The 16205-nt window shown below is 39.3% G+C and overlaps 1 protein-coding gene and 1 pseudogene across 1 annotated transcript in view; one reads left to right on the plus strand and one right to left on the minus strand.

Moving 5' to 3' along the window:
• CFAP299 (cilia and flagella associated protein 299) overlaps positions 1 to 16205 on the plus strand; it is a 657858-nt gene that overhangs the window by 44948 nt on the left and 596705 nt on the right. The gene's annotated exons all lie outside the window — the stretch shown is intronic.
• On the minus strand, positions 4914 to 10968 carry LOC103890454 (zinc finger protein 341-like; annotated as a pseudogene).

The following is a 16205-nucleotide window of genomic DNA, read 5'->3' on the forward strand; positions in this document are numbered from 1 at the left end:
ATTTGTCTTCTAGATATTCTAATATCTAGTATAATTGTTTTACCATTTCCTTTTCTCTCACTAATTTGGATCTCTCCCAAATGACATTTCTCTCATTTACACCTCTTTTATATTCCACTACTTCAATATGTCACACACTTTTATGTCTTCTATTAACTTTGATCAGATGTTCAAGGATGTCCGTTCTTTTGGGCTTTCAGCTCCATATCTACTTCTTATAGTTATTTTTTGTCAAACCAATAACAAAATGCCTTTAAAAATAGCTCATTATTTTTCTTTCACTGAATTCTATTTCCCATGCCAAAATGCCATTTTTATTATGATAATACCGTCTTTTTGGCCCTATAGAGTTTATATGTTAGAGTATCTTCAAAATCTCCTTGATGAAAAATTCTAATTGGTAATGAAAAATGGACTCTTGCTGATTCTTTTATTTATAATTACTCTTAACATATACATTTTTAAAATTCTTCTTCTAAATTGCTAATCCAGTCAAACCAATTGACTCAGTTTGTTGCAATGCCTTACCTGGTTGTTCAGTCTCAACATCCTTCATAGTTCTTTATGACCTGCTGCCCGATTATGCTTCTGGGAAATAGTTTCAAAACATTTCCTTCCTCCTGTTCCTTTTTCCTTCTACTGTCTTCCTTCTGCCTATCAGCTGTCTATAATCTGCATTCCTACAAAATAATTTGAGGCAATTAACAAGGGAAATGTGTGTATCTTATGACAAGAAGATTTTAAAAGATGGAGAGAAAGAAAAGGTTGAAGAAATGGAGCGAAGCTGAGGTTGAGGTTAGTGTTCAAAATGTGTGCCAGATTTAAAAGAGAAAAATAAGCTAGCCATAGGCAAAAGATTGAAACTGGACCCCTTCCTCACACCATATTCAAAAATCACCTCAAGATGGATTAAAGTCTTAAATGTAAAACCGAAAACTATAAAAACTCTGGAAGACAACCTAGGCAATACCATTCTGGACATAAAATGGGCAAATATTTCATGATGGAGAAAGCAATTGCAATGAAAGCAAAACTGCTTGTCAGTCAACAGCAATTGCAATGAAAGCAAAAACTGACAAATGAGACCTAATTAACTACAGTGTTTCTGCATAACAAAAGAAACTATCAACAGAGTAAGCAGACAACCTACAGAATTGGAGAAAATTTTTGAAAACTATGCATCTGACAAAGGTCTACTACCCAGTATCTATAAGGAACTTAAACAAATTTACAAGAACAAAACAAACAAGCCCATTAAAAAGTAGGCAAAGGACATGAACAGACACTTTTCAAAAGAAGACATACATGCAGCCAACAGGGATATGAAAAAAAGGCTCGTATCACTAATCCTTAGAGAAATGCAAATCAAAACCACAAATGAGAATATCTCACACAAGTCAGAATGGCTATTACTAAAAAAGTCAAAAAATAACAGGGTGTGGAGAAAAGGGAACACTCATACACCGTTGGGGGGTACTGCGAATTAGTTCAACCATTGTGGAAAGCCTCGTGGCAGTTCCTCAACAAGCTAAAAACAGAACTACCATCTGACCCAGCAATCCCATTATGGGTTTATATTTATATTCCCAAAGGAATATAAATCATTTTATCATAAAAACACTTGCACATGTATGTTCACTGCAGCACTATTCACAATTGCAGAAATATAGAATCAACTTAAATGCCCATCAATGACAGACTGGATAAAGAAAAGGTGGTACATATACACCACAGAATACTATGCAGCCATAAAAAATAATTGGATTATGTCCTCTGCAGGGACATAATTGGATATGGAGGACATTATCCCTAGCAAACTAATGCAGCAACAGAAAACCAAGTATTGTATGTTCTTACTTATAAGTGGGAACTAAATGATCAGAACACATGGACACAAAGAGGGGAATGACAGACACTAGGGCCTACTTGAGGGTGGAGGGTGGGAGGAGGGAGAGGAACAACAACAACAAAATAGCTGTTGGGCACTAGGCTTAGTACCTGGGTGACAGAATAATCTGTATATCAAACCCCTGTGACGTAAGTTTACTTATGGAACAAACCTGCACATGTACCCCAGAATATAAAATAAAAGTTTAAAAATAAAAAAAGAAAGAAAAATATTGACGTCACATAATTCAGTGTCCACCCAGAACGACAAAACCATTGAGCAGGTGAAGCATAGATATTTCTGATTGTAATATCTAAGATTAATTTTTCTTTCAAGGAATCATATAGTGAGAACCTAGCATGACAGAGTGAACCATAATTTCCATCAACATTTTAATAGATATTAAGATATCAAGTTTTACAGAAAAAGAGCAACTCTGTTTTGACCTGTAGGATCAATAATACATTTTGTAATGTTTGATTGTGATAGTCTTGACATTATCACAATAGTCTTGGATTGCCTTCCTTGTTGTTTAAGAAAAAAGCAACTTTCCACTTAAAGACCGTATCAAGTTTTCTAATTTATCAAAATTTATCTTTCATTATTATTTGTTAAGCAACTATATTGAGCAATTGTCGTAAATTGACATTAGCCATCAGAGACACTGCTGTTTGTGCTTTTGTTCATTCAAATAGTTTTATCTATCTGTTTTTTTTGTTGTTATCTTTCCCTCATTAGAATTTAAGAAGATGCTGATTTTCAATAATTAATATTGTTCTTGTGCTATTTTCGATGTCCACTTGATTGGGCTCTGATGAGACATTCAATATAACATGGTAGAAGATCTTAGCAAGGTTTCTATAATATAGTTAGTTACAAGGCTCAAGACACCATTGAATCTGCTTGGCTTTTACTTTCACTCAAAATGTTTTACTTAGATAAGGCTCATTTTTCCTCCCAGGATTGTTTTCATTTTTTACATCTTCCTTTAGCCATTCCTTACAATCTCCTCCTGCCCCTACAAACACACACAAATACATCAAAGATGTGAATCTGTTCTACTACCTAATTACTCATATTTTCTACTAACCAGAGGATCAGAACTTTTAATTCATATAATGTAAAGGATGATTGGTAGGCATAGGGACATATGTTTTTATTTTTTCTGGTGAGGACTATGCTGAGAATTAAAAACAAAATTATTTAGTAGTTTCTATATTATTCATAAATATTTTGAATAATGTTGCTATTAGGAAGCCAATCTTGAGTTTATGAACAGTCTGGCATTCAGTTAGTAATGTTTTACTTGTAATTTTTGAATGAAACTGTCAAGTTATACCATTGACACAATGAACTTATTTTGTCTACATTGTTAGCTACTTGTGATCTCCTGGGAGCTGGGGTAAGCTAGAAAGAAATAGGCTTGCTGTAGTATCTATTTCAGGAGATGAGAGGAAAAACACCTAACTAATGATCAAGTAGGACAAAGAGTTTCATGCATGGCTTAGGAGAAGAGAAGTAAATTGAAGGAAGGAAGGTAATTGTTCCGAAAAATTAGTACATGAACCAAGAATTTTGAAGGATTCATTGTATTTGTTTCAGGAAGCAAAGTTGATATCAGCTCCCCATTCCCACCACCTTTCTAATTTAAGCACGTCAGGAACATAGAGTTAAGTCAATGTGCTCCTCATTCTATAGCATTATCACCATGAGTCCCTGCTAGGTGCTTTTTAAATTAAATTTTATTTTAAAATGTTTTCCCTCTTTATACCCCATTTATTTATTTAAATCAACACATGAAAAATTATATATATTTGTATGTATTTAATTTGCTTACATTTAATTGAAAAATATATATATTTAGGGTATAAAAAGTGATGTTTTGATATATGTATACATTGTGGAATGATTAAATCAAGCTATTACATACCCATCATCTCACATCCCTGTTATTGTTTATGATGAGAACAATTAATATCCACTCTTTCAGCAATTTTTGAGTATACTACACTTTATTATTAACGAAGCCACCATGCCGTGCCATACATCTTGAGAACTTATTCCTTCTGTGTGACTGAAACTTTGTATCCTTCACCAATATCTCATTCCCCATCCCTCTCCAGTCTCTGGCAACCATTTTCATCTCCATTTCCAATTACATTTCTCTTCATCCACATACAACTACTCCAGAATATTTATTTTCTTTTGTTTTATTGTTTTCATACATTTATTTAAACATATGGTTTTCTAGAAAAAAATCGCGATTACATTTATACAGAAATATGAATTACACTACATATGCTATATTTCTTTCTTTTTTTTTTAATGACAGCAACATTTATTGAGCAAGCCCCTGGATCCCCAGGACAACCCTATGAGGTAGTTGTATCGTAAGCCCCATTGTACAGATGAGGAACACGGGGCTCAGAGAGGTGAAGTGACTTGCCCGAGGTCACAAGGCAAGTGCATGGCAACTCTTGGAATTGAAGCCAGATCTGTCTCACAGCTGCAGTCCAGCCATGACACTTGAGTGCCTCCTAAAAGCCTACATCACAGAGCTGTCTGAGGATGCTGTGGGGAACCGTCTGTGGAAAGGTACAACAGATAAACTCCAAAGAGCTTATGGCAGGCCTCCTGAAGAGCAGCGGACTAGAGCCCACCCGGAGGCAGCCTGGAGGCAGAGTGGTGGGACTGCCCTGTCTTCTCTCCCAGGGGAGGCAACTACCAGCCTAGACCAGCGGGACGCTGGGCTACTCAGGCTCCAGCCATGTCTCTCTTGCTGTGGCTCTGCCCAGAAACCGTGGGTGGCCCTGCCTCTGACCCCAGAATGTTGCAGGGCTTTCCAGCAGGAGAGGGGACACCGGAAGGCGGCCATGGGCCAAGGTTTATGAATGACATTCAGAAGGATTTCTGCCAATGGCTCGATGGCTTGCTTCCACTGGGAAGGATCTCCAGTCTGCCCCCAGGGAGCCTGGACCCAAACATGAGCATCAGGCCTGCCCAGGAAACGGACACCCCGGGTCCGTCACTCTGAGGCCTGGATGTAGACGGGCCCAGCGAGCATGGCACACGGGCCCTCGGCCCCGGCCTGCAGTCCCGCCAGAGCCAGGTTGGAGCCCAGCCCCTCAGCTGTCCAGGTACCACCAGCTCAGGTTCCGTGCCCACCGCACCACCCACGACAATGGAAAGCACTGCGTTCGGCTGGGCGAAGGGCGGCTTGCCCGGGACGGCCTCGGGCACCAGCCCAGCTCCTGCGTCCTTCAGCTCTTCCAGCCCCAGCAGGTCAGGCAAGGGGGTCACCACCTTGCGCCCACCACTGCCGCCACGGCGCGGGGCTGCCCTCTTCTCGAGGGCAGTGGTGGGGGTTGCCGCCGGGTTTGCAGCTCCTTGTCCTTCTGGGGGCCGACACGACAGCGGTGATCTTTGAGGTATTTGTGGCAGAAAAAGCCCTTGGCGCAGCCAGCACAGCGGAACTTGTAGTAGCCCGTGTGGGCGCGCTGGTGCTCGGCGAGGTGGGCACGGCGGCTGAAGGACTTGCTGCACAGGGCGCATTTGTGGAGCTTCATGCCGGAGTGGGAGAGGACATGGGCCTTCAGCTTGTCCGGCCGGTTGGACTCCTTACCGCAGCCTGTGTGCGTCGATAAAGGGCATTTATATTTCTTGAAGGGCTGGTGGATCAACATGTGTCTCTTCAGTTTGTCCTTGCGGTTGAATGCAGACTCACACACTGAGCATTTGTAGGGCTTCTCGCCTGAGTGGTTGTGAGCGTGCAGTTTGAGGTAATGCACCCGCCGGGAGGACTTCTTGCACACCTGGCCCTTGAACCTGCCCCCGCTGCGGTGGGTTGGCAGATGACGCTGCAGGTAGCATTCACAAGGAAACACCTTCTAGCAGTGTGGGCAGGGGAAGTTGTGAGTGGCGGTCTGCAGGTGATGCTCCAGGGCCTCCCGGGTGGATATTTGTTGACACGTTTGACACACTTGTAGACGGCACTGTCCTTCTTGGGGCTGTGCTGTGGTAGGAGGCTGTGGGAGTATGGGTGCACGCCCAGGTCGTACAGCGGGGGGAAGTCCTTGTTGCAGAGGTGTCTGGGGTAGCTCAGCTCCTCCTGGTGGCTCTTGATGTGCTCCAGAAATGTGTCGAGCTTTGGGAACGTCTGGGCACAGCTTTTGACCACACACTTGTACACCTGCTCGTTCTTATGCTGGGTCATATGTGACTTGAGCTGGAAATAGGTGCTGAACTTGCTGGGTCAGAACTGGAACAAGTAGGAGCAGTAGATGAGGACTACCTGCTTGGGTTCCGGCTTGCCTCTTGCCCTCGCCGGCTGTGGGCAAGGCCTGGGGCTGTGGTGTGCTCGGCAGGGGCTGGCCCAACCCTGTGTTTTCCTCGTTCTCCTGCCTACTGGGTTTCAGGGCCAAGACCTGTACAGTCACAGAGTTTTGAGACACAGTGCCACCACCGTGTCCTGGAGGCCATACCTTGTGGGTCTGCATGTGTTTCTTAACATTAGACTTCTGGGCAAAGGTACGGCCACATGCAATACATTGGAAGGGCTTCTCACCTGTGTGGCTTCAGATGTGCTGCTGCAGTTTTTGGTGAATGACTTGTCACAGTATGGGCACTTGAGTTTCTGAGGCTTTGGCTTCCCTGTAGTTTCCGGGAGTCCCCTGGCACCTTTAGCCCGTGGGGTCTTCAGCATTGGTGGAGAGTCAAAGGTGGCCATGGTGCCCCCGGTGGCACTGGTCATGTGGCAGCAGGGTTTGGTCCTTTGGGTTTGAATCCCTGTTTGCCAGGGCTGTACACTGCAGGGGTGGGGTGTACTGGAGCCTCCACACACTGGTTTGGCACCTCCAGGGGTGGGTAGGGCTGCATCCCCAGTGCCTGGATCTCCACCGTTCCACTCCCAGCCAGGAGTGCAGCAGCACTGTACACCTTCACCACACCATTCCCACCAGGATTGGGATGTCCAGGGGGCCCAGGCTCTGGGGTGGAGGTGGTGAGGGCAGTGGTGGAGGAGGGGATGAAGGCTGGGTGAGGTGGCTGGGCACAGAATGCATGTTCAGGCTGCTCTGCACAGGTTGGGGTCCTAGGGCATGGGCTGGTCCAGTGATGTGAAGCCTGAAATGGCAGACATGAGCACATCATTGCTTACCAAGATGTTCCCCTGGATCAGTGGGGACGGGGGCGCTGTGATGTATGTGGAGATCTGGCAATTGGCAGGAGGTGAGGCCTGCTGGACCGCTGTGGGTGCTGCCGAAGGTGTGTAGATTGTGTAGATACTGTTGGTGACCAGCGAGACTGTGGCCAGGTCGGGGGCATTTCCTTGGCACTGTTCCCACATGTGGGTCATAAACACTGGCAGCGAGTTGAATTGCTTCTTACACTTCCCACAGAGAAAGACATCCTCATCATCCAATGGCTGGATAGCAGGGGGTGCGTTGACACTCTGGCCTCTGGGATCAGGGACTGCTCCTTGGTCATCCAGTAATGATGGGACAGCTAGAACGGTCTGGTTGTCCATTCCCTCCAGGGCCTTAAAGATCACCTGCACCATCTTGGAGCCCCTATATTTCTTATAATTAATCAATAGATTTTTTGGGGAGGTAGGGTTTCTATGCTGTTAGTCATACCATTTGCAAACAATGATGTTTCTATTTCTTCCAATCGTATTTCCTTAATTTATTTTTCTTTCTTTTTAAATTATTCTTGTAAGACATTGTAGTACATGAATAAATGTAAATATTAATAGTGTACCTTCCTTGTGTTGTTTTTTATTTTAAAGGGATAATGTGTACTATTTCCCTTTTTACAGTAATATGTGTGTGTGTACATGTGTTTGTGTGTGTTTAACATGGAAAGTTCCCTTTTATATGCTCTTTAGTAAGTCAGATGATCATACCATTTTCTTCTTCTTTATTAAGTGTTGAAAGACATTTAAGGAATTTCTAATACGAAATCCTCCTTTTATGCCTGGGATAAGCTCAACTGGGTCATTTATTATCTTTATTATTCACTGCTGGATTGGGTTAGATAATAATTTATCTGGATTGTCTTTTGGATTTTCTACCCAGTATTATCTGCTAATCATTACTACCTAGTATTACAATAATGAACAGTTCTTCTCTTTAGAGCTTCACTTTCTAATCACCCTGAACTCCAACTTACTCCATCTTTGGGTTTGAGTTAGTCTTTCCGAAGTCCCATTTTAAGAGTCTGAGGATTTATTAAAGCACACTCCGTTATCATAGTTCTGATCCCACACCTGGGAAACTAAAAATTAAGGCAATTTGCAGCTGTGGAACATTGTAGTCCAAGCAAGAGACCTGTGCTTAGAGCGGCCAAAGACCAGATCAGAAATTGAATGGTATTTGAGGAGTGAATTAAAAAATTGAATACATTTTGTTTTAGTTGCATCAGGTCAACAGGGATAAGTAGAGTGATAATACTTTAGCCGAAATGTTTATTTGAGGAGAAAGCCTTGATTCTGTCATTGAGAAAACAAAATAGACTGAATGACTCATATTCTGATACCACATTGGCTAACTGAGTTCATTACTTTGTGCTTTTATTGCTTAACTGATAATAAAAATAGCTAACCTTATTGAACACATTCAAATATTCAGACAGTACTAAAATCCTTTTATAAGCATTTACTATTTAATTCTTTAAACACATTTTATGGATGTTGAAATTGAGGCACAGAAGGTTAAGAAAGTGCCTAAAGTCTTTCAATTAGCACATGGTAGAGCTGGAACTGAAATTGAAGCATAGTGTCTCCAGAGTCCCTGGTGGTTTCCAGTTTAATAATTGACAACCAGAGTGATTTTTCCAGATTTATTAACATAGATTTATTGAGGTATAATTGACACAAATTATACATATTTATAGTATGCAATGTGATGTTTTGAAGTACATATACATTATGAAATGATTATTATAATCAAGCTTATTAACATTTCCATCACAATACCTTTATTTTATGGTGAGAATATTTAAGGTCTACTTTCGTAGCAGATTTCAAGTATACAATATGGTGTTATTAACTATAGTTGCTATTCTGTACATTGTATCTCCAGAACTTACTCATTCTAGATTATTGAAACTGTATAGCCTTTGACTGACATCTCCCGATTTACCCTACCCCCCAACACCCTGGCAACCATCTGTTCTCTGCTTTTATGAGTTTTACTTTTTATATTCCACATATAAGTGAGATCAAACAGTATTTGTCTTTCTGTGCCTGGCTTATTTCACTTAACATAATGTCCTCCAGGTTCATAGTAATGTTGCAGATGATAGGATTTTCTTTATTTTGAAGGCTGAGCAATTCCCTCCTCTCTCTCTCTCTCTCTCTCTCTATATATATATATATATGTATGTGTGTGTGTGTATATATACATGTACACATATATACACACACACATATATCCTGCATTTTCTTTATGCATTCATCTATTGATGGATACTTAGGTTGATTCTATATCTTGGTTCTTGTGAATAATGCTGCAGTGAATATGGGAGTGCAGATATCTTTTCAACATGCTAATTTCATTTCCTTGTATACTAAGAACTTGGATTGCTGGATTATGTGGTAGTTCTATTTTTAATTTTTTGAGACTCTTCATAGTATTTTGCATAATGGCTATACCAAGTTGTATTCCTACCAATAGTATGCAAGGATTCCCTTTTCTCCACATACTTGCCAAAACTTGTTATCTTTTGTCTTTTTGACAATAGCCATTCTAACAGGTGTGACGTGTTATCTCATTGTGGTTCTGATTTGCTTTCCCTGATGACTAGTGATGTTGAGCACTTTTTCATAACAGTCACACGCTGTATAACAACATTTTGGTCAATGACAGACTGCGTATGCAAGGTGGTCCCATATGATTATAATGAACCTAAAAAATTCTTATTTCTTAGTGATGTCATAGTGCAATGCATTATTCATATGTTTGTGGTGATGCTGGTGTGAAGAAACTGCTGTGCTGCCAGTCATATAAAATTATGGCACAGATGCTGGGTGTGGTGGCTCATGCCTTTAATCCTAGCACTTCGGTAGGCTAAGATGGGAGTATTGCTTGATCCCAGGAGTTTGAGACCAGCCTGGGCAATATAGTGAGTCCCCTATCTCTACAAAAATTACAAAATTAGCCAGGCATGGTGGGACATGCCACAGACACTCAATGTTAGCCAGTGAAGAAAGCTAGGAGGTGGTGTGTACCCCACAAAGCCACAGGGGTGTAGCTGCCCAAGGCCATGGGAGCCCATCTCTTGCATCAGTGTGACATGGAGTCAGAGGAGATCATTTTGGACCTTGTGACCTGGATTTGAGACATGGAGTCAAAGGAGGTCATTTTGGAACTTTAAGATATGACTTCCCTATTGGATTTCTGACTTAGCCCTTTTGGGCCTTAGGCCTTTCTTTGTCCTGTAGCCCTTTCATTTTGGCCGATTTCTTCCATTTGGAATGGGGGTGTATTTACCAGATGCCTTTACCTCCATTGTATCTAAGAAGTAACTAACTTGCTATTGATTTTACAGGCTCATAGGTGGAAGGGACTTGCCTTGTCTCAGATAAGACTTTGGGCTTGGACTTTTGGGTTAATACTAGAATGAGTTAAGACTTTGGGGGACTGTTGGAAGGGCATGATTGTGTTTTGAAATGTGAGGACATGAGATTTGGGAGGGGCCAGGGGCAGAATAATATAGTTCGGCTGTGTCCCCACCCAAACCTCATCTTGAATTGTAATCCCCATGTGTTGGGGGTGGGATCTTGTGCAAGGCGATTAGATCAAGAGAGTGATTCCTCCATACTGTTCTCATGATAGTGAGTGAGTTCTCACAAGATTTGATGACTTTATTAAGGGGCTTTTCCCTGCCTTCACTTGACACTTCTCCTTGCTGCCGTCATGTGAAGAAAGATGTGTTTGCTTCCCCTTCTGCCATGATTGTAAGATTCCTGAGGCCTTCCCAGCCATGCTGAACTGTGAGTCAATTAAACTTCTTCCTTTTATAAATTACTCAGTCTTGGGTATGTCTTTATTAGCAGCATGAGAATGGACTAATACAGACCCTATCTCAAAAATGAAAAAAAAAAGTGTAGCATATATAATTGTGTATCGTACATACTACTTGATAATATTAACAAATGATTATTTTACTGGTTTACATATTTAATATACTATTTATCATTATTTTAGAGTGCACTCCTTCTACTTATTTAAAAAAAAGTTAACTGTAAAACAGCCTCAGGCAGGTCCTTCAGGAAATATTCCAGAAGAAGGTATTGTTATCATAGGAGATGACAGCTCTATGGCTGTTATTACCCCTGAAGACTTTCCAGTGGGACGAGACATGGAGAGGGAAGACAGTGATACTGATGATCCTGACCCTGTGTAGGCTTAGGCTAATGTCTAAGCATAATGTTTATGTCTTAGTTTTTTAACAAAAAAGTTTTAAAAGCAAAAAATAAAATACAAATTTTAAAAATAGAAAAATGCTTATAGAATCAGGATATTAAAAAAAGAAAATATTTTATGCAATTGTACAGTGATTCTCTGTTTTAAGCTAAATGTATTACAAAAGAGACAGAAAAGTAAAAAATTTTAAAAGTTTATAAAGTAAAAAGTTACAGTAAGCTAAGATTAATTTATTATTTAAGAATAACAATTTTATGTAAATTTAGTGTAGCCTAGTGCAGTGTTTATAAAGCCTACAGTACAGTGATGCCTTAGGCTTTCACATTCACTCACCACTGACTCACAGACTTACTGAAAGCAACTTCCAGTCCTGCAAGCCCCATTCATGATAAGTGCCCTATACATGTATATAATTTTTCATTTATTATGCTATATTTTTATGCTATATTTTTACAGTACCTTTTCCATGTTTAGATACACAAATACTTATTGTGTTCCAATTGCCTGCAGTATTCAGTACAGTAACATGTTGTACATGTTTTTAGCCTAGGGGCAATAGGCTATACCATATAGTTTAGGTGTGTGGTAGCTATACCATCTAGGTTTGTGTCAGTACACTCTATGATGTTCAGACAGCTACAAAATCACCTAATGACACATTTCTCAGAATGTATTCCTGTTATTAAGTAATGCATGACTGTACCTGTTGACCATGTGTATGTTGATATGGTTTGGCTCTGTGTCCCCATCCAAATCTCATCTCAAATTGTAATCCCCATAATCCCCATGTGTTGAGAGAGAGACCTGGTGGGAGGTGATTGAATCATGGGGGCGGCTTCCCCCCTTCTGTTCTCAAGATAGTGAGTGAGTTCTCATGAGATCTGATGGTTTCATAAGTGTTTGACAGTTCGTCCTTCACACGCTCTCTTTCCTGTTGCCTTGTGAAGAAGGTACTTGCTTCTTATTCACCTTCCTCCATGATTGTAAGTTTCCTGAGGCATCTCCAGGCATGTGGAAATGTGAGTCTAAAACCTCTGCCCTTTATATATTACCCAGTCTCTGGTACTTCTTTATAGCCGTGTGAGAAGGGACTAATACATATGTCTTCTTTTGAAAAATATCCATTCAGATCCTTTGACTATTTTCTAATAGGGTTGTTTGTTTTCTTGTGATTGAGTGAATTCCTTATACATTTTGAATATTAACTGTTTTTCAGATGTATGGTTTGTATATTTTTTCTCTCATTCTGTAGGTTGTTCCTTGGCTGTACGGAGTTTTGTTTTTTTTTTTTTTTTAAATTAGATGCAGTCCCATTTGTCTATTTTTGTTTTTGTTGTCTGTGCTTTTGGGGACATATCTAAGAATTTATTGCTTCCTCCAATATCAAGAAGCTTTTAACCTATGTTTTTCTCTAGTATTTTTGCAGTTTCAGTTTCTTACGTATAAGTCATTAATCCATTTTGAGTTGGTTTTTATATATAGGGTGATATAAGGATCTAATTTCATTCTTCCACATGCAGAGAATCAGTTTTCCAGTGTCCTTTCCCCAATGTGTGTTCTTGGCACTTTCTGCAAGGATCAATTGACCATAAATATGTGCATTTATTTCTGGGCTTTCTGTTCTGGTTCATTGGCTTGTATGTCTGTTTTTATGCTGGTACCATGCTTTTTGATGGCTATTGTTTTGTAGCATATTTTGAAATCAGGTGATGTGATACCTCCAGCTTTGCTCTTTTTGCTCAATATTTCTTTGGCTATTCGGGGTCTTTTGTGATACCATAGAAACTTTACAACATTTTTTTTCTATTTCTGTGAAAATTCCATTGGAATTTTGAGAAAGTTTGTATTGAATTTGTGGATTAAGTTGGAAAATATGCACATTTTTGACAATATTAATTATTCGAATTCATAAATATGTGATATCTTGTTATTTGTGTCCTCGAATGTTTTCATCAGTTCTATAGTTTTTAATATATAGATACTAATATTTTATCTCATTGGTTATTTCTATGTATTTTATTTTCATGCTATTGTAAATGGGATCTTTCCTTAATTTCATTTTTTGGATAGTTTGTTGTCAGTGTGTAAAAACATAATTGATTTTTCTATGTTGATTTTGTATATTGAAAATGTACTAAATTTATTAGTTCTAATAATTTTTGGTAGAGTTTTTAAGAAAATGTCACATGCAAGGAGAGACAGCTCTACTTTTTATTTTCTGATTGAATGTCTTTTTAAATTTTTGTTATTATTTGTTCTTGCCTAATTGCTGTGGCTAAAGCTTCCAGAAGTATGTTGAATAGAAGTGGCAAGAGAGGTCATCCTTTTCTTATTCCTGATATTAGAGGGAAGCTTTTCACCAGTGGATGTGATGTAGCTATGTTTGAGGTACATTCCTGATATTAGAGGAAAGCTTTTCACCAGTAGATGTGATGTAGCTGTATTTGAGGTACATTTCTTCTATACCAAACTTGTTGAGAGTTTTTATCATAAAAGTATTTTAAAACATTGTTTAAAGATCAAAGTTTAAGGAAGAAGCATAAAGATTATGCTTAATGAGTCCTAACTTGATTATTACAAGTTATTAGATAAAAGATCTGATTTAAAAATGGGATGATGTAAGTAAACCTCTGGCAGTTAGCTTCTTGCTATTTTTAACAATTTGGACTGAAGTATTAAAACTAAATTCAAGCCCATGAAACTGCTCATTTTTAATAAATTCATTGAATCAATCATTTACAACTATAGTAGTAAACATTCTTCAAAATGTAATTATTCCTTCAGTTACTGGTGACTGCATTAATTATAATTTAACAGAAAATAATTGACTAAGCCTAGAAAACCTAAAAAAAGGCTTATTTTCTGCACATACGCACAAACACATACACAATGTCTTTCTCTCCTTTCTTTTACTCTTCTCTGCCTTTTATAGGTTTAGAGCCACCACTGACAGAAAACAAGTAAATAGAGCAATAGATGTCTTCCATTGCACTATGTATCACTGCCAAGTTTGTCAGCATTCTCAATTTGCTTAGTTGATAAATTATTTTTCGTGTTTGTTTTTATTTCTATGTAATGGGAAAATTCTTTAAAATATAACCGTGTATTTGGTCTAAGGGAAGGGCGATAAAAACCCACTACAATGGTCCTTTGCCCCTTTTAGAGTTAGAGATGTTCATTTCCAGCACTCAATAAATAATAGGGAGAGGTGTCAGGAGATGCGTAAACAGAATTTCTTCCAGTTTTTTATGAGCCGGCTCAGTATACCATAACAGCAAACACCCATGTTTGCCTCAATCATATTTTTGTAAATAATCACTGAGGTAATATGTGTAATACATACATTTTATATTTACAATATTCAGTTATTGAGTTCTAAACATTTGTACAGTGCATTTTATTAACATTGGTATTACTATTAAGGATGGGGAATATACAATGAATTCTTTTTAGTGTACATTAGCCTGCTAGTAGATTTATTCTAATCAAGGTGATTATAAGTGAGCTGCCTAGTTTGATTTTTTTTTAAATTTAAATTTTGAGATAATCATGTGGTTTTTTGTCTTTGGTTCTGTTTCTATGCTGGATTACGTTTATTGATTTGTGTATGTTGAACCAGCCTTGCATCCCAGGGATGAAGCCCACTTGATCATGGTGGATAAGCTTTTTGATGTGCTGCTGGATTTGGGTTGCCAGTATTTTATGGAGGATTTTTGCATTGATGTTCATCAGAGATATTGGTCTAAAATTCTCTTTTTTTGTTGTGTCTCTGCCAGGCTTTGGTATCAGGATGATGCTGGCCTCATCAAATGAGTTAGGGAGGATTCCCTCTTTTTCTATTGATTGGAATAGTTTCAGAAGGAATGGTACCAGCTCCTCCTTGTACCTCTGGTAGAATTCGGCTGTGAATCCCTCTGGTCCTGGACTTTTGTTGGTTGGTAGGCTATTAATTATTGCCTCAATTTCAGAGCCTGTTATTGGTCTATTTGGCGATTCAACTTCTTCCTGGTTTAGTCTTGGGAGGGAGTATGTGTCCAGGAATTTATCCATTTCTTCTAGATTTTCTAGTTTATTTGCGTAGAGGTGTTTGTAGTATTCTCTGATGGTAGTTTGTATTTCTGTGGGATCGGTGGTGATATCCCTTTTATCATTTTTTATTGCATCTATTTGATTCTTCTCTCTTTTCTTCTTTATTAGTCTTGCTAGCGGTCTATCAATTTTGTTGATCTTTTCAAAAAACCAGCTCCTGGATTCATTGATTTTTTGAAGGTTTTTTTGTGTCTCTATCTCCTTCACTTCTGCTCTGATCTTAGTTATTTCTTGCCTTCTGCTAGCTTTTGAATGTGTTTGCTCTTGCTTCTCTAGTTCTTTTAATTGTGATGTTAGGGTGTCAACTTTTGATCTTTCCTGCTTTCTCTTGTGGGCATTTAGTGCTATAAATTTCCCTCTACACACTGCTTTGAATGTGTCCCAGAGATTCTGGTATGTTGTGTCTTTGTTCTCATTATCTCAATAGATGCAGAAAAGGCTTTTGACAAAATTCCACACTGTTCATGCTAAAAACTCTCAATAAATTAGGTATTGATGGGACGTATCTCAAAATAATAAGAGCTGTTTATGACAAACCCACAGCCAATATCATACTGAATGGGCACAAACTAGAAGCATTCCCTTTGAAAACTGGCACAAGACAGGGATGCCCCCTCTCACCACTCCTATTCAACATAGTGTTGGAAGTTCTGGCCAGGGCAATCAGGCAGGAGAAAGAAATAAAAGGTATTCAATTAGGAAAAGAGAAAGCCAAATTGTCCCTGTTTGCAGATGACATGATTGTATATTTAGAAAACCCATCGTCTCAGCCCAAAATCTCCTTAAGCTGATAAGCAACTTCA

This window comes from Pongo abelii, chromosome 3 (assembly GCF_028885655.2).
Source record: "Pongo abelii isolate AG06213 chromosome 3, NHGRI_mPonAbe1-v2.0_pri, whole genome shotgun sequence".
In the NCBI taxonomy this organism is placed as follows: Eukaryota; Metazoa; Chordata; class Mammalia; order Primates; family Hominidae; genus Pongo; species Pongo abelii.